This window comes from Lissotriton vulgaris, unplaced genomic scaffold (genome assembly GCF_964263255.1).
Source record: "Lissotriton vulgaris unplaced genomic scaffold, aLisVul1.2 SCAFFOLD_832, whole genome shotgun sequence".
NCBI lineage: Eukaryota > Metazoa > Chordata > Amphibia > Caudata > Salamandridae > Lissotriton > Lissotriton vulgaris.
In genome coordinates, this window is record NW_028245555.1 from 597,292 (window position 1) to 616,568 (window position 19,277).

The window sequence follows — 19,277 nt, forward strand, 5'->3', positions numbered from 1 at the left end:
CAGTAACATTCTTAAACATCTGTCAGGGACCCAACCACCCATGGCTTTAAGATTTCTCATGCTCACCTCAGACACTATCAGAGCCAGTCCCTCCATTCAACTGAGGCTGCACAATAAACATTGTCAAAACAAGTAGTATTCATCTTCCTAATGAGGAAAGATATGGTGGAGTGTGCGTCACGACTATACGCCACTTCAATAAAGTGGGAAAAAGGAAATATTATCCTTGTTTATTTGCAACCATCACCCACTCCTAGTAGTGGACATCCTTATCGGGTTGGCCCTGAATTCTAAAGGTCAGGTTAACTCTCCATATCCATGGTACTCTGTATGTTTGTTGGTGAGCTTCAATTTAAAATTCCTCATTCCCAAAAAAACTGTAATCTGCTTAACCTCTTCAATGCTAATGACAAGGGTAACTCGTCATGATGCACTGGTTGACCTGTGCTGATGACAAGGATAACTCGTCATGTATAATGAGGTTTTCAATAAATCAGCGCAGTAGGGGGAAATCCCCTTAGCAGCCAAGGTGTTAAGGACCTCCTATTACTTACCTTTACTTACTAATGGTTGGATCCCATGTCACTCATTTCCTTGCTTCCTGTTGGTTGGTGCATCCTTCTCAATTCCAGCTTCGTTCTTCGACCCTGTGTGGAGCATGGACCAAGTACTGCTTCTTATGGCTAGTCTCGTTCCACTGACCCCCGGTCCCCTTTAGGTACTTGCTTTTTAAAAATTACTTTAGCCACCTATGTCGTTCTTTTTAACTCGCTTACACTACTGCCATTTTTTCCCTCCCTCTTGCTTTTTATTTTTATTTTTGGAAGAGCTATACAGCGCAAATCCGACCTGAACTTATTGGAGCTCTTAACATGAGCACCACTTACTTTACACAAGGAAACATTTATTTTGTAGGCACCGACACGGAGACTCTAACCTGGTTCTGCACTTCCACAGGTGGCAGTGCTGGCTGTAATGCCACATCCCCTTTATAAAAACAACAACAAGCTTTGTGAATTGTTTTCAAAGAGGTTGCACACCACGCAGGCTGATGTGAACATGGCGTAAAGTAAACAAAGCACTAACTGGGAGAATGCTGGCTGTGCCACAGTGCTTTGTTTTTGCTTTGTCATGTTGCACAGCAGCTTCTGCTGTGGTGCAACACCTTTAAAAAAACGTTGACAATTTCCATTGATCTTGCATAGGCAAACCCTATTGGCTTTGCCAATGCTGGTTATTTCAACTTCCAGCAGAGAACTGCCTTTGCAGAGAAGAAGGAAATAAATAAAAAAGATGAAAAAGTACCGCTAATTGTTATACTCTTGTACAATATTTTTTTCTTGAATATCTCGAAAAATACTTGTCGATGTAGGATCAAACTGATTGCTAGATGGCTTGTATGTGGCTGAGTCCGCTGGATGTATTGTGCATGCTTCCCCAGAAAAGTGATCACGTTAGTTGTCGGCTGATACCTCCCCAAAAGTCCCAGAATTTGACAGATGTTTTCTTTTTTCTGTTTGGTCTCATCAATTTTTGTTTGTCTAATTCTGCTTGCCTTGTCTTTCTGTATTTTGTACTTCTCTGCCACTTTATCCGACCCTCTTCTCGCCAGTCTGCTTTCCCCCCTCCCCCCTATTGCCTTCTGTATCCCGTGATTTTGTTCCCCGCTGCCAATTCCTGCGGCCACGCCCTCTCGCCGCCCGCTCCCGCCTCCCAGCTGCTCCTCCCTCCCTGCCTCAAATGATGACCGGCACCCTGACGCGCGCACCGGGCGCGCCAAAGGCAAGCCCATCTGTGCCTGGACCACGCCCAGCGCCAGAACCCCGGGACCTCGGACCCGCCACAACGACAGACTCCCATAAGACGCCAACTTCCTCCACGCTCTCATCACCAGTAGAGACCAACGCTGCTTCCAGGCTGCCTCGAAACGCACCCACGGACCTTTCACCTGCGACAGAACCACCAAACCCCCAAGGACCGGACCCAACCACCTCCGCTGCATACTCAAACACCCGTTCCGCGCGCAAGCATGCAGTCTAGCTCTGGGACCTGCTCGACACCACCACCCCACACGTTGCCTTCCTGACTGAGACCTGGTGGAAGAACTCCTCGGCACCTGACATTGCCATAGCCATCCGGACGGCTACAAGATCTCCCGCGGAGACCGCACCAACGGGGTAGGAGAAGGAATAGCCATCGTACACGAGTCCACCCTTCAGGTCCACACCCTCGTAGACTCCCTCAACACCGCCGAACTCCTTCACTTCTGGATCCACACGGACCCCAACACCACCCACAGAGGAACACTCATCTACAGACCTCCGGGACCCCGGGCCCTCTTCAGCGACTCAGTCGCCGACCTCGCCAGCACCCACACACTCACCTCCACGGACTACATCCTCCTAGGGGATACTAACTTCCACCTCGAACAACGACGCCAACTCCACCGACTGATCGACCACCTCGACAACCTCGGCCTACAACAACTCTGCCCTGAACCCACCCACGCCGCAGGCCACACACTCTACCCAGTCTTTTCCACAAGCACCCACGTCGCCTTCACCCACACCACCGAACTCCACTGGACTGACCAGCGATGCATACACTTCACATTCAAGAAACCAACCACGCACCACCACACCCAACAACTACCGCGACGCTGCTGGAGCAAAGTCTCCGAGGACCAACTGACCTCCACCCTCACCCACAACCCACCCACCAACCCCACCGACACAGACGCCGCTGTTCGAAACCTCAGACAGTGGATCGACGACTGCACCAACATCTTAGCCCTTATCAAAAAACCCTCCAGCAACCACCCCAGCAAGAAAGCCACCTGGTTCAACGAAGAACTCCAGATTTCCAAACAGACATGCCAGATGCTGGAGAAGAAATGGCTCCACGACCGCACGCCAGACAGCCACGCAGCCCACGAGGACGCCGTCAGTAGAAATCACCACCTCATTAGAACAGCCAAAAGATCATCCTTCAAAATCCGACTGGAGAGCAACGCAAACGACAGCAAAGAACTTTTCAACATAGTGAAGAAACTCTCCAACCCCTGCGCCAACCCAACGACATCCCGCCCTCACTGGACCAGTGCAACTCACTGGCCTCCTTTTTCCATCGAAAGATTGCAGACATCCACGACGCTTCAACTCCTCATCCACCCCGTCTGCAACAGACCACGCCTGAACACCGCCCGCACAAACAAACTGATCTTCACCCACGTCAACGACTAAGAGACACGCAAGGTCATGAACTCCATCCACTCAGGATCTCCAGCAGACCTCTGCCCCCATCTCGTTTTCAACGAAGCAGACGCAACCATCGCACACCAGCTGCGAAACATCATTATTTCCTTCAACATTACGACTTTCCCGGAAAGCTGGAAATGCGCCGAAATCAACGCCCTCCTCAAGAAACCCAAGGCGGACCCCAAAGACCTGAAGAACTTCTGGCCCATCTTCCTCCTCCCATGTACAGCTAAGGTCATCGAGAAAATCACCAACATACAGCTCACGCGCCACCTCGAGGACAACAGCATCCTAGACCCATCCCAGTCTGGATTCAGACGCAACCACAGCACTGAGACTGCTCTTATCGCCGCCACAGACTACATCCGGCGCCAGCTAGACAACTGCGAAACCTCAGCCCTCATTCTCCTGGACCTGTCAGCCACATTCGACACGGTCTGCCACCGCACCCGAAGGACACGCCTCCAGGAAGCCGGAATCCAGGATAAAGCCCTGAACTGGACCTCGTCCTTCCTCTCCGGCAGAACCCAGAGAGTCCGTCTTCCGCCCTTCGGATCCGAAGCAACCGACATAATCTGCGGCGTACCCCAAGGCTCATCCCTCAGCCTGACCTTGTTCAATGTCTACATGGCCCCCCTCGCACAAGTGACCCGACAGCACAACCTGAACATAATTTACGGCGACGACACCCAGCTCATCCTTTCCCTCACCAAGGACCCGCACACCGCCAAAACCAACCTCCATGAGGGAATGAAGGCCGTCGCCGAGTGGATGAGAAGCAGCTGTCTGAAGCTGAACTCTGACAAGACGGAGGTCCTCATCCTAGGTCCCGCCCCCTCCACTTGGGACGACTCCTGGTGGCCTACTGCACTGGGAGCAGCGCCGACTTCCACGGACTACCGACGCAACCTGGGATTTATTCTAGACTCCTCCCTCTACTTGTCAAAGCAAGTCAACGCCATCTACTCCTCCTGCTTCAACATCCTCTGCATGCTTTCCAGGATCTACAAGTGGATCCCGACCGAAACAAGAACCGTGACCCAGGCCCTCGTCAGCAGCAGGCTGGACTACAGCAACGCACTCTATGTAAGTATCCCGGCCAAACCCTGCAACGACTGCAACACATCCAGAACGCCTCAGCCTGGATGATCCTCAACGTCCCTCGACGCAGACACATCACCCCCCACCTGAGAGAACTGCACTGGCTCCTGTCAACAAAAGGATCACCTTGAAGCTCCCCACCCATGCACACAGAGCACTCCACAACACTGGACCAACCTACCTAAACAGCCTCAACTTCTAAACCCCCCGCCTGCCAGCTCAGCTCGGCCAGCCTTGACCTCGCCGCCCTCCCTCGCATCCAACGTACAACCTAGGGCGGCAGATCCTTCTCCTTCCTCACCACCAAGACCTGGAACGCCCTGCCCACCCATCTGCGGCAGACCCAAGACCTGCTCACCTTCAGGAAGCTCCTCTAGACCTGGCTCTTCAAGCAGTAGCGGCACTCCTCCCCTCGGCGCCTTGAGACCCTCACGGGTAAGTAGTGCGCTTTACAAGATCACTGATTGATTGATTGATCAGAGATGTCACGTATGAGAAAATATGCAATCTTAGTTGGATTCTAGTTATTTCTTCAGGATGTGACTGGTGTCTCATGATTTCATTATATATAAAAATGCTAGCATAAAGTTAGTAGGCAGATCTCCAGTTTCGCTGTATGGGTAGTTTGGGGAGAAGGGTAGTGAATGTTCTTGAAGTGTGGTGGTTAGGTGTAAAAGCGCAACTCTCCAGGAGAGCAAGACTTCTTCTTTTTATGTAGTTAAGGTAACCAGGTATTGTTGGGCTTTCTGGAAGACCTTAAACTGTCCTTATAGCTCTTCGGGTGGAAGTTCTCAATCACCTTGCATCTTTAGGTCTCACCTAGCGACGCAGCGAAGCTGCTCGCTAAGCGCGATCTATTGTCGCTGACTTGGGTTTCGAAGGGGGAAAGGTGATGTGCGCACTCACGGCGCCCGGACATCCCATGTGTACGCTTACGGCATCTTTCAGACAGCCGATGTGCACGCACATGGCGTCCTTCTGCGTGTAGACAAGGAGCCCGGACAGGCCATGTGCACACTCATGGCGCCTCCTTCAGCATGTGCATTACAGACCTGTCTCACTTGGGCTCAGCAAGTAGACAAAATTGCCTCCACGATGGAGCACCTAGCCAAGCCCTCACTCACCGGCTGGTTTAGGACTCCTCTCTCCTCTGTGTGCAGGTTCCCTGGCTGTCTCCTCGGCACGCCGCAGGGCTCTCCTCACCACTCTGTAGCCCCGTCTTGCCTCTGATGCCATGCAGTCTTCGTCGCTCTTTGCCTGGTCCCTCTGATGGGGCCAGGACTTCAGCATGGAGGGTTCCGGACGTCCTCTGGCGGTTCCTTCCTGTTTCTTTGGCAGGCCCCCGCCCACGTCCCAGCGAAGGCTGCCTGACTTCTGGTTCTGCCTCCATATGCACCGGGGCATGGAGTGCGGCCTGCGATGTAGCCTCTGTGTTGCTTCTTACTGTAAATTACTGTATTACTGTATTGTAAATATTGCTAGCACTGGGGCACTTGATCCCTATGAGAATTTCTAGGTCCCGCTGCCATCTGCACCGGAGGCAGGGATAGCGCCCCGCAATGTCTCCGCCGTTGTTGCTTCTTACTGTAAATTACTGTATTGTAAATATTGCTAGCACTGGTTGCCTTTCTGTTTGAGTGAGCCGCCGCCCTTAGATGGGTGTAGTGTGAGTAGTATGTGTGTAGTGTGAGTGTAATGAAAAGAGAGGGGCTCTTAATAACCCAGAGGGAAATGGAGCGCCAATGTACTGTAAAGTAAAACAAAAGAGTTTTCCCACTGGGGAGTATTATAACCTGCTCCTAGATCAGGACTCAAACTCACAAACATTAATCACATCATTCATTTTGTGGAACTGAAAAACACTTACCAAGAAGGAACATATACAAGCAAGTTATAAAAAAGGGTACAATTTATTAAAAATATTTTTGGTTACAAAAGATATCAATAAATCATCGATTAAAAACATATATTGCACAAAAATACACGAAATATAAAAACACAGTTGGGGCCACCTAACGTGGACGTGGAGAAGTTAATCTAGGGAGACACTAATATCTGTCTTTGTCATTTCATTTCGGGCTTCTAGTTTATCAACAATGGAAGGAATATTGTTCCTTTAAACCAGGATCGTTGTTGGCAACGCCGAATATGAGTTAAAATTTAGCGTCGACGCGTTTCGGAAGCTTCAACTTGATAAAGGCTTCCTTCCTCAGGACAATTTATATTTCTATTCTCCACACGTGAAAGAGGTAAACCTAATGCACAAAAATACAATGCAATGCAACTGTTATACTGACATGTAGTATTATATGGATCACATACAGTTCTTTTTGCATTTCTTTGTTTACTACTTATTTACCCCCTTGGTCATTATGTTCTCCTTTCTAAGATTTATTCAAGGGTATTCATACTAATGCAAACAACCCCCGTGGATATTAGTCCGACCATGGAACGTTTGTTGGTATTCCTCACTTATTAGTGTTGTAAAACAACACCACCAGTGTTTATTTATTTCAAGGAGATCAAACTCTTTTTCTGGGTGTCAATAGATATTTCAACATTTTTTACCACCGACTCATTGGGAGAGGTTCTAATAAACAAAAATAGCATATCCATGTTTTATCATTGTCTCTTTTTTTTAAAAAACTGTGCACATTTTTCAACACAAACCTTACAGTATCTCAAGGGGCTTATACATTGCAAAGTATTCTCAGACTACATTTCAACTGCTAAAAAACATTGTACTCGAATGTTCACTGGTTAGTGTTGTCCACATTCTCATGTCCCATACATGACCACACACGAATGTCATTCATACAGATAAATTTATATGAGCACTAACCGGAATGGTTATGTTGCTAGTGGAAAACTACCAAGAGTGTAGAATTCCCCTCCTTGTCGCCTGTGAAGTCATCAAGCTTTTGTTCTCCTGTCTGTAATTAGGAGGAGTATAATCTTAAGTAAAACATGCCCAGATATTGATGTATTTATTATTATGCTTCTAGCGCGCATTCTTTATTTACCTTAAATCTATTTTCAGGCGCTTGTATTTAACAACTTGTCTGTTCGGAGAATAATCCAAAACAGAATTGGCACAAACCTGCGTAAATTACAGAGATTAAATTGATTAGTTTCCCATTGTATTATTGCTGCATTATTATTAATAAATGGCAGCAGGGGTCTCCTAGATGTGTGGTTAAATTTGCATCATAAGGAAAGTACCTTTTTATCTGCACCAATCGACGTGTTTGATTTGATGTTTCCCTTCTGTTTTTAGTCCTTTTGTACTGCAAAAGATATATTATAGAGTGTTTGGCAGAGTTTGATGGACATCTAACTGAACAATAGTTCCTCAACCTTAATTTTATCATTCATTCTTACCTAAAAAACGGGCCTCGTCTCCGTGAAGGGGGTTCTGTTTTGCAGCCGGGTAATTTTACACACGTGGCTGCATGAAAAAAATACGAAAAGTGCAGGGGCTTAGGTTTTGTATATTTAAACACTCCTGGATTTGCTTACTCTGTTAACTACACGGAAAAAGCTTGGTTAAAAGGAACCTCCGCTTCTCAGCAGTGTATGACCGGGAGGCCGTAAACTTTTTAGATATTACTATAAAAAACAAGGAGGGCAAACTAGAAGTGGAACTTTACTCTAAACCCACAGACAAAAACACCCTATTACATTACAGCAGTTACCATCCCCGCTCCCAAAGAGATAATGTCCCATTCGGCCAATTTCTTCGCCTTCGAAGAAATTGCTCCACTTTAGAAGACTATGCAAAACATGCCAACAAACTAAGTGAGGAACTACATGAGAGGGGTTACCCCAAAAAACTCATCAGGAACTCTTGCAAAAGGGCGCGATTTTATGATCGTGACACAATGATACACCCAGACCCCACTCGGGTAAAAAAACCGTTGAATGACTCAAAATTAGTCTTTGTCAGCCAATTCTCAAACATCAGCAACAAGCTGAAAAATGCGATTCACTCGAGTTGGCACATTTTAAATGACGGTAAAGAAGTTAAACTGGCCAAACCCATTTTTGCATTTAGACGCAATGAAAATATTCGCCAAAACCTGGTTCACACCTACAGGGAGCAGAACCAAAACAACCAATTGACACTAAATGGCAACAAAGCTGTGGGAAACCACAAGTGCAGCAATTGTTCAATATGTGAAAACTGTATCGTAGGGAAATCCTTGACTTACAACAATTATACTATCACTTCAAAAACCTTAAACAACTGTAGAAGCAGCAACCTTGTCTATATAATCTTGTGCCCCTGCAATCTAGCTTATGTAGGAGAGACTGGTAGGGAGATAAGACTGCGCTTGTTGGAACACAGATCCGCCTTGAAAACTAACAAAGAGAATGCTCCTATGGTGGATCATTTCAAACAACTGCAACATAAACACACAGAGTTTTCATGGTTTGTCATTGAAAAAATAACTGTCTCAAAAAGAGGAGGCAATTTGGAGACAAAACGCAAAAACAGGGAGCAGTGGTACATCTCCACGCTAGACACGGTTAACCGCGGACTTAACACTAAAGAAGATTGGATGAGAATAGTGCCATAGACCTACATCGATTCCCTTAAGATGATACCTTCTCGGCGAATACATAAAAAACACCCCGCCCACCCGTCATAAATAAAACACTAGGCTTGCATATAAGGAAATCTTCTACATTAGCCCAGCTAAGTAGAAATCGGCATATCACTACTAAAATCATTATCATCCCATACATAAGATATATATTTGCCCCAGAGAAATATTTCAGCTGTAGCTCTGAATCCAATCTGTATATTTATTTAAGTACTATAATAATTTCTGTCTTAATATAGAGTAATAATCGCACAATCTCGGTTAAGCTTCACTTAATATAAACATATACTTAGGAAATGCCGAAAGTTCCATTAACCAAGGGAACAATAAAGTTCTGTGAATTACTTTAAGCACTAAGTTTTCCGTAAACTTCGGCAATTTGTGTATAAATAGGGCAACGGAACCCAGAATAGATAAACACCAGTATCACTAGTCATAATAAAGCGTACCAGTTTCTCTCTAAACAAATAATATATAAAAAAAAAATAAAAAAAAAAAAACAGTAACTCGTAGTGTTTGCGAGGACGCTTTTACTCTATTCCATGTTACGAATCCTGAAGAAATAACACCGGTCCTGCCGGCGTAGCAAAGACAACAATAAAGCTTTGTTGCTGTCAATTAAAATGAAACCGAGAAAAAAAGTAAAAAAAAACCTAAGAACTCGTGTTTATCGCAGGATACTTTCACGAGTCACATGAGATTTTTTTACAACCACGTGACTCTATGACGAGTTTTAAAAGCAACCACCACAATGAGAGCAGTCGATACTTTCACAATATAAGCGGTGATCGAACAGACGCCACAGAAAGCAGTCCCGGGGAAACCAGCCGTGTGCAGAGAACAGGTAAGAAATCGACCACAGGGAACAGAGCTAGTGTAACTATTTTAGACTTGGTGCCTTTTAACCAAGCTTTTTCCGTGTAGTTAACAGAGTAAGCAAATCCAGGAGTGTTTAAATATACAAAACCTAAGCCCCTGCACTTTTCGTATTTTTTTCATGCAGCCACGTGTGTAAAATTACCCGGCTGCAAAACAGAACCCCCTTCACGGAGACGAGGCCCGTTTTTTAGGTAAGAATGAATGATAAAATTAAGGTTGAGGAACTATTGTTCAGTTAGATGTCCATCAAACTCTGCCAAACACTCTATAATATATCTTTTGCAGTACAAAAGGACTAAAAACAGAAGGGAAACATCAAATCAAACACGTCGATTGGTGCAGATAAAAAGGTACTTTCCTTATGATGCAAATTTAACCACACATCTAGGAGACCCCTGCTGCCATTTATTAATAATAATGCAGCAATAATACAATGGGAAACTAATCAATTTAATCTCTGTAATTTACGCAGGTTTGTGCCAATTCTGTTTTGGATTATTCTCCGAACAGACAAGTTGTTAAATACAAGCGCCTGAAAATAGATTTAAGGTAAATAAAGAATGCGCGCTAGAAGCATAATAATAAATACATCAATATCTGGGCATGTTTTACTTAAGATTATACTCCTCCTAATTACAGACAGGAGGACAAAAGCTTGATGACTTCACAGGCGACAAGGAGGGGAATTCTACACTCTTGGTAGTTTTCCACTAGCAACATAACCATTCCGGTTAGTGCTCATATAAATTTATCTGTATGAATGACATTCGTGTGTGGTCATGTATGGGACATGAGAATGTGGACAACACTAACCAGAAGGTTACATTCGAGTACAATGTTTTTTAGCAGTTGAAATGTAGTCTGAGAATACTTTGCAATGTATAAGCCCCTTGAGATACTGTAAGGTTTGTGTTGAAAAATGTGCACAGTTTTTTTAAAAAAAGAGACATAATGATAAAACATGGATATGCTATTTTTGTTTATTAGAACCTCTCCCAATGAGTCGGTGGTAAAAAATGTTGAAATATCTATTGACACCCAGAAAAAGAGTTTGATCTCCTTGAAATAAATAAACACTGGTGGTGTTGTTTTACAACACTAATAAGTGAGGAATACCAACAAACGTTCCATGGTCGGACTAATATCCACGGGGGTTGTTTGCATTAGTATGAATACCCTTGAATAAATCTTAGAAAGGAGAACATAATGACCAAGGGGGTAAATAAGTAGTAAACAAAGAAATGCAAAAAGAACTGTATGTGATCCATATAATACTACATGTCAGTATAACAGTTGCATTGCATTGTATTTTTGTGCATTAGGTTTAACTCTTTCACGTGTGGAGAATAGAAATATAAATTGTCCTGAGGAAGGAAGCCTTTATCAAGTTGAAGCTTCCGAAACGCGTCGACGCTAAATTTTAACTCATATTCGGCGTTGCCAACAACGATCCTGGTTTAAAGGAACAATATTCCTTCCATTGTTGATAAACTAGAAACCCGAAATGAAATGACAAAGACAGATATTAGTGTCTCCCTAGATTAACTTCTCCACGTCCACGTTAGGTGGCCCCAACTGTGTTTTTATATTTCGTGTATTTTTGTGCAATATATGTTTTTAATCGATGATTTATTGATATCTTTTGTAACCAAAAATATTTTTAATAAATTGTACCCTTTTTTATAACTTGCTTGTATATGTTCCTTCTTGGTAAGTGTTTTTCAGTTCCACAAAATGAATGATGTGATTAATGTTTGTGAGTTTGAGTCCTGATCTAGGAGCAGGTTATAATACTTCCCAGTGGGAAAACTCTTTTGTTTTACTTTGTAGTGTGAGTGACCATAATGTTGTGCTCGTTTGTATTATGTTAGGGTGGTGCGTTTGGTCTGTGGGAGCCCGTGCCGGAGCAGTGCCCGGGACAGGTACCTCTTCCTGTAATTAGTTCTCTGTTCACATGAGCCGAACTAATGCCGACTCCTTTGAGGGTTTTTACCTGCCCCCTGCGAGCGGAGGGTGATGGACAGGAGATCCCTAACCTCACTGTTAGAGCGAGGCACTTGTCTCAGCCTCGCTGAGCCCCACCGCCTGAGCTCTGCCCCTTCCCTCAACCCAGCCTAACACGGTCCTGCCCACTGACTGAAAGTCCAAGCTAGGTGGGCTGGAGGAAGGGGTGGTTACGGTGGGAAGAGCCTTGAACTCGGCCGAGTGACGGAATGGCAAACCCGAGGACAGGGACTGCACACGTCCTACCCAACAAAATCATTTCCACCAAACAAAAGGCTACTGGGCCACCACTGTCTTGAAGACTGGGTCGGCACTGAGAGACTGCTTCTAATGCCCCACCAGCTTCAGGCTCGGCACCGAAACCGCATTTTAATACTTCTGTCTCGGCCTTGAGGCGAGACAAAACACCCTCTGAACCGAAATCACCTGCTCCAGAGGATAATAAAAACTGGTCCAGCTCAGCACCGAAACCAAAATGTACCCTTCAAAAGCCTCCAGAACCTATCCTGGAACTTATGAAGGAAAAACTGGACCCTAAGCAAAAGAAAATTTACATTAATCCAGACACTGGACATATTTGGCCAAGGATGCAATACCATTCAAAAGAAAGACTGTTCCAGAGGATACAAGCTACAACATTCCTCTAAATAAGGACGTCATAGCTACAAATCTAATCTGCCCTATACCTCAGTCAGCTGCATCACTAGCACCATTAACAGGCTCAGACCCCTTAAATATTACACCACAGGGTTCTCCGCATAGACAGCCTGATGTAGAGGTGGGGTATGACAATAGTCCACCACCAGATCCAGGGAATAATTATGATATTGATCAACATATGGCTAGTGATACTGATATATACCCTGCAAAAACTATCACTGCCTGATGACAACACAGCATAACGGGAGTTAATCTCAAGGGCAGCATCATCCCATGGAGTTACACTATAGAGGATTTTCTATTTGAAACATTAGGTTTTACACACAGGACAACTTAAAGTTTACCAATGCTAAAAGGAATGATGAGATATGCTGATGTTTTTAAAGACCCTGTACTTGCCCGTATATGAACACCTAGGATCAATAGAAAAAAAAATGTATGTGTGTATATGTATATATATATACACATCTCCACCATTTGTTATGTTATTGGAGCATGCAACGTGCACAGATACTCAAAGGAGTGCCCCGGTGCGAGCATTGATGGGGGATGAAGGGCTGATTTAAATAAAGCCATTTTCAGTCTTTTTTTGAAGAGTGGATGCTGCGAAGGGCAAATGGAAGAAAATTCTAGGCCGAGGCAGCCCTGAAAACAATAGAGCTGCCACCCATTCTCAAGGCGTAAGTGAGGTATGTGGGCTAGAAGCTGAGGGAAGCGGTCTAGCGGGAGCCTAGAACCTGAAATGTTTCCTTAGGTGGGACCGGATCTATGCAGGGCAAGATGCACCAGGACCAGGGCTTTAAACGGAACTCCCAAAAAGGAGGATTTCTAATTTGTCCTCTTTGCATTTTAATTGCGAAGAGGAAAGCCATTGAAAGACTGCTGTCAGACAGTTTTCTTGCCGAAGAAGTGTAGCGTTCAGATTTTTCCCAAGTAAACAGAAGCTGTGTCATCGGCGTATGCAATAATTTTGGCTCCAAGCTCTTCAGCCAACTGAATCAAGGAAGTGACTAATGTTAAAAAGAAGAGGGCTCAAACAGGACCCCTGCGGCACTCCTGTAGTCCCCATCTGAGGGGAGGAAGAGAACGGGGGGAGCCACACCTGTTGCGTGCGACCCTCCAGGAAAGATTTCAACCAACTCCAGGCAACCCCTGAAATTCCTATGTCTGCAAGGTGAGCCAGCAGCAGGGAATGGAGAACGGTATCAAATGCCACAGAGGTCCAATAAAATCAGAGCTGCCCTGCCGCCAGAGTGCAGGAATTACCCAATGGCTTCAGAGACTTCCACAAGTGCCGACTCAGTACTATAAGAGGCTCTGAACCCGGGTTGGGCCGGATGGAGTAGGCCCGAGCCTTTGACAAAGTCAGTAAGTTGTTCATTTACAACCTTTTCGCAGACTCACCATACTGGATAGAAGAGAGATGGGACGACTGGATCCAACGGATCCAGCAACTGTTTTTTAATGAGATCTTGGCCTATTTCCAAGCTGCAGGAACTAGGGCCTCCTAGAGGGCCAAATTGATGAGCCTGTTAACTTCAGGGTTAACTGTCTCTGCGACCAAAGCCAGCGGCCTAGCAGCACAGGGGTCGGACGGGGAGCTTGCTTTCAAGGCCTTAAGGACACTCGGTGAGTCAGGAGGACCGATAGGTGTAATGACTGCCAGGGAAGGAGAAGTAAATGAGGTAGCAAGGTCCTGGCTGTGACGTGGTTGCAGAGTTTAAGACACACCTGAAGAGACAACCTATCAATAAAGAAATGTGAGTTTCTCGCACAAGGCGTTTGAGGAAGGAAGCATAAGATTCAGCTCTTGGAGCCAGAAAGCTCTGTACAATGGAGAAAAAAAATCCTTTGAGTTATTTCTAGCTAGATCAATGTGACCCGCATAATAAAGGTGTTTAGCCTGAGCTAAAGAGGTCTAATAGTTTTTCTGGGATTTCCTAAGAGTCAACTTGACCAAAGGGCAGTAGTCCTGCCACCTGCAGTGTTCCAATTTTTTGCATTGTTGCTTCTGCGCTGTAAGCTCATGCGAGAACCAAGGTTTCGGTCCAGATGACTATTAAGATCCCCAAGCAAAAGATAGTGAGTGAAGCGTAGTACGTGGGGAATGATAACATTCTCCAAGGCTTTAAGAAAAGCCCCTGCCGGCCCATGGGGTCTGTAGACCAGTGATCCACCCAGCGGAAAATGTGGAAAAATGATGATGCTAAAATCCAAAGCTTCTCCCTCTCCCAACAGTAGACACTCGCCACGGTGGAAGGCCCACTTATCCCTATATACAACCGCAACACCGCCGCCCCTACTGACTTTGCTGTCGGCACAGGAGATCTTGTATCCCTTGGGAATGGCCATCTCAATTATAGGGTTAGAAAATGTGTTGAGCCAAGTCTCAGTAATAAATCAAAGATCAACCTGCTTGTTAGAAAGGAGGTCAAAGATGTGTGGGTATGAGTGTGGGTGAGTGGGTATTCATCATTGCTGCTCTAATTGGGGACCCCTTCTTACTGTTACTAAAAGAGGTACTGGGGTGGGGTAGGCATCCAGGCCTGTACACAGGCAGTAATAACTCTTGCAGACAGCGGGGGATGATCTAAAACCTCCCACCTGCATGAGTGGATACAAGGGCGAGGGTGAAGTATGAGCAGTTTGTTGCAGCTGTAGCCCCGGGGGACCTAATGGTGAGAGGGGGAATGGGCAGCATGGCTGGCGTTGGCCGCATCCACGTGCGCAGATGGGCTTGCCTCAGGCACACCTGCTGCTTGTCCGTGCAACGCACATTCTTATGGGAAGCCCTTCTGACAACGAGAGCGTGCACTGTGCAAAATGGCATCTCTAGCTGTCGCCTGGGGGGAAGAACAGGAAGTGGTAGCTAAAGTGAGTTTATGTAGCACCTTACACAAAGCCCAAAATAATGATCTAAGCAACAAATTCATAGAGTACAATTGAGGAGCAATTAAATCTTCAGACAATATGATTAAAATGATTAGAGCAGTAGCAGAGATTTAGCGTGCAAATCAGCAGGAAATTAACAAGAGCAAACCCTTCAATGCAATGGCCTTTACGCAGCGCGCATTCTTATACGGTAGCACTTCTGACAACTAGAGCGCGTACTGAGCAAAATGGTGTCTGTAGCTGTCGGAAGTGGCAGTTGGCCCTGGATTCCCCTGTCTCAAATAAGTGTATGTAGCATCTTACACAAAGCCCTAAATAATGATCTAAGCAACACATCTGACCCAATTTTTATTAAGGGGCAGTTGCCTTTAGATTCCCTAGTGGTGTCCAATGTTCGAAAGAGAGCAAACTCACAAACATCTGCAGATGCACTTCCTCCAGACAGAGTGTGAGTTAATTGACGCATCAGGCAAACTAAGAAGTGCACAATCAACCAACCATTGTCACACTGCCAACACAGACTTTTGGCAAGATATGATAAAGTCAACTGGGAAGAAATGATGGAGCAACTTCAACACCTCCCAGAGGAGTACAAGGAAGAGGAGCGGAACTAGTGCGGGAGGGAAAATGAATATCTAATTTCTCCATTAGATGTGCACTAGATGCTGTTGACACTATACCAAGGGGAATCAACACCATCATTCTCCTTAAAACGCATGCATGCCTCAGAATATCTTGGTTTAAACCAGAGTTTCAACAGTCTATTTTAAATTTTCAATTTGACAAAACACCTTTTTGGGCCTCAAGTGGATGTATTACTTGAGAAAATGAAAAAAGATACGGGTGGCAAAATCAATTCTTTTTGCTGCTCATTATACAGAGGATTCAAAAGTAATCCCTGGGGGGGCGTGGCCGGGCAAGATGGCCAAACAGTTGTGATCTGTGTCTGCTCCCGGTTCAAGCTTAGCTCTTGCAGCACTTTTGGGTGGTCCTGATCTCCCACGGTCCTTCAGAGTGGATGCCCGATGTGCCGGAGGTGGTACTGAGCGAGAGGGTGCCTCTTACCTGCACAGTTTTTGTGGATCTAGCCCGAAGCACTACAGCGACCACGCTGAGCCCGCCGGTGGTTGGGTTCAAGATGGCGGGCGAGCGGCGGCCCCGCGGACTCTCTCCCCGGGATCTGGCAGCTGCACCGGCATTGATGAGTTGACCACCTGCAACGAACACAGGCGCCGGGTGCCCAGAGGTGAGAGCCGAACAGGAGCGATTTCACACTGCATCGCGAGTGGAGCTGCCCCGTGTTCCTGGCCCTAACATGGCGGCTGTCCCACCCTGATAGCGATAAGTGCGGCGTTGCAGATTCCTGAGGGGCGGCCTGGCGATTTCCTTTTCTATTTGCTCCCACGCTGTGATTGGACTGGAATCTAGTGGAGTTGACTCTGCGGAACGCAACAATGCGTTTTTCCGTGTATGGATGCGGCAACATGAAGCTCTCTTCCATGAATACTTAGATTCCCCTCCGCCTTCTGCAGCAACAGGGCCCTCCTCGCGTACACCACCTGGGAACTCTCTCGCTGGTGGGGCCCCACACTTATGCCCCTGACTGGCTGATCCCGCCGACAGGCTGTTCCACTCTGGGTGACGCAGGAAGACTTATGCTCTGCCTCTGAAGCCACACGACCTTTCATCCTGCACTAGCACTGAGGGCCTCCAGCTGTAATTCTTGCACTGCCACACAACTCCTCCTGCGGTGGTAGGCCTGTTCCCTGGTGGTGGACCTCCGTTAGCACATCTTCTTAGCTCAACTGTATTGGTTTGGGCACCTACATGCATACTGGACCTGTTGTTCCATCACACCACGGTGCTGGGGTGCGGCAGGGAGGCCCACGCTGACAGGGAGCACCACTACTCCTGCCTTCCGCACCTATCTCTACAGGTGATTTTGTGGCCCTCATGTATTTACTGACACCAACGATCCCCGGGGGACATTACCATATGCCGCCTAAAAAATTGACGACAAAGACGCCCATCAAGGTTTCATATTTTTTCTCCTCTGTTGAAGAGCGTGTCTCAATGAGGCGACCCCGGTGCAGCGGCAATGGCTCTTACGAAAGCAGACCTTCTGAACATGTTCAAGGATTTTTAAACTGACCTACGTAAAGACATCGCTCAGGATATTAAATCCTCCATTGATCAACTGTGGTCGGACCTATCCAAGCGTCTCTCTACCCTACAGCAGGATATTGACTACGTGGGTACGAGAGTCCTTGACCTTAAAGTGCACCACCAAGAGGAACGCCGCTCACTTGAATTGCAGGGCGATGTCAAGTCGCTCAAAGACCAACTACTCCAGGCACATCTTAAAGCTGAGGACCTGGAACACAGAGCCCGAAGAGAGAATCTCTGTATTGGTGACCTGGAAGAAGGTGCTGAAGGGTCCTGTCCTTGAGGCCTTCGTGGTGGGCCTCTTTTCCGAAATAGTCGTCCCCCCAGTCCCTTAAGATAAAGTTGGACAGAGTCCACCGGGTGGGGCCACAGCAGCAGCGTGCGAAGCGGCCGTGGGACATCTTGGCGAAATTCCACTCCTACAAGACCAGAGATATTTCTACAGGTGGCACGGGCTAAAGACACCATCACCTTCCAGAACTTCTCCTGCAACATTTACCAAGATGTCACTCCCGCAACTCTAGCTCGGAGACAATTGCTCAGGCCGGTGACTTCTAAATTGTGCCGAATGCATCCGGTACAGATGGATATATCCCTTCGGAGCCAGCTTTGAATTTCAGAACAAACATCACATCACCGACCTTCAGGAGGGGCTGGACCTGCTTGGCATCTCTGTACCTACAGAGCCATCGTTGTCTGGCACTAGTGATGGCTTGGCTACCGGAGGCTCCTCCGCTTCTGCTTGGTCTCGTCGCTCGAGGCGCTGACTCGCTCCACCTGCCAGGGTAGAGAAGCAACTCTGCCCCATCACAGCTTAGCGGCGTGTCCTAATGTTTCTTCTCCAGTGAGATGATCCATGGTGGGGGCCTGCATCTACCGGGTGAGCCAAGGGGATCGTTCCATTAAGCCCCTGCCTCTACGATTTCGGCGACTTCACCTCTACAGATGGTCCCCTGTCTGCCACGGGTCCAGCCTTACTGGATGGACGCTGCCAATACTGAACTTTTCTTTTGTGGACCTTCCAATGGCAGGCCTGTATATCAAGAATGTTAGCTCTGATTGTTCCTTGAGTGACTAGTTTGTTGTTTCCGCTTGTTTACTCAACAATGATCTGGCGTGCTGTTGTAATGTGACCAATTGCTGGTTGACTATATCATTGCTATGTTCTTTGTCATCGCCATACATCGCTTCTGACCTATTAGCCCGCTGGAGCGGGCATGGACTGGGTCCTCGGATCTAAAGTCCTCTATGATCTCTCGGGGGTCTTATCAGCCCCGCATTGGGATCATAACTTTAGTTTCTCTCTATTTTATGTACTTTTTGGTTCTTGGTTTTCTAGGGGAATTTGGGTGTGGGTGGGATGATGGTGGTGGCTTTTTAACTTCCATTTCCCCGGACGCGCTGATGGTACACAACACTGTTCTCAATTGCGTCTAACTTCATATACCTATACAGGGGCATCCTTAGTCAGGGTGGCGGGGGGCTTTGGCAGGTCTAGGAAGCTGGTGTCCTATTCCTGGGTTTTTGATGCCGGTCACAATAGCAACCTGGAACGTCAAGGGCCTTAATTCGCTGCAGAAACGTCTCAACGTCTGGAAATATATGGTGGACCACCATTTAGATGTAGTCGTTCTACAGGAGACTCACCTAGCTAGCTCCGAGGAATACCGACTCAAGCACAAACTTTTCCCGCTGATATATAGATCCTCGG

At 46.6% G+C, this 19,277-nt stretch overlaps 1 protein-coding gene across 1 annotated transcript in view; it reads left to right on the forward strand.

Annotated features, from left to right (window-relative positions):
• Positions 1–19,277, forward strand: part of LOC147666352 (uncharacterized) — a 406,262-nt gene that overhangs the window by 144,258 nt on the left and 242,727 nt on the right. The gene's annotated exons all lie outside the window — the stretch shown is intronic.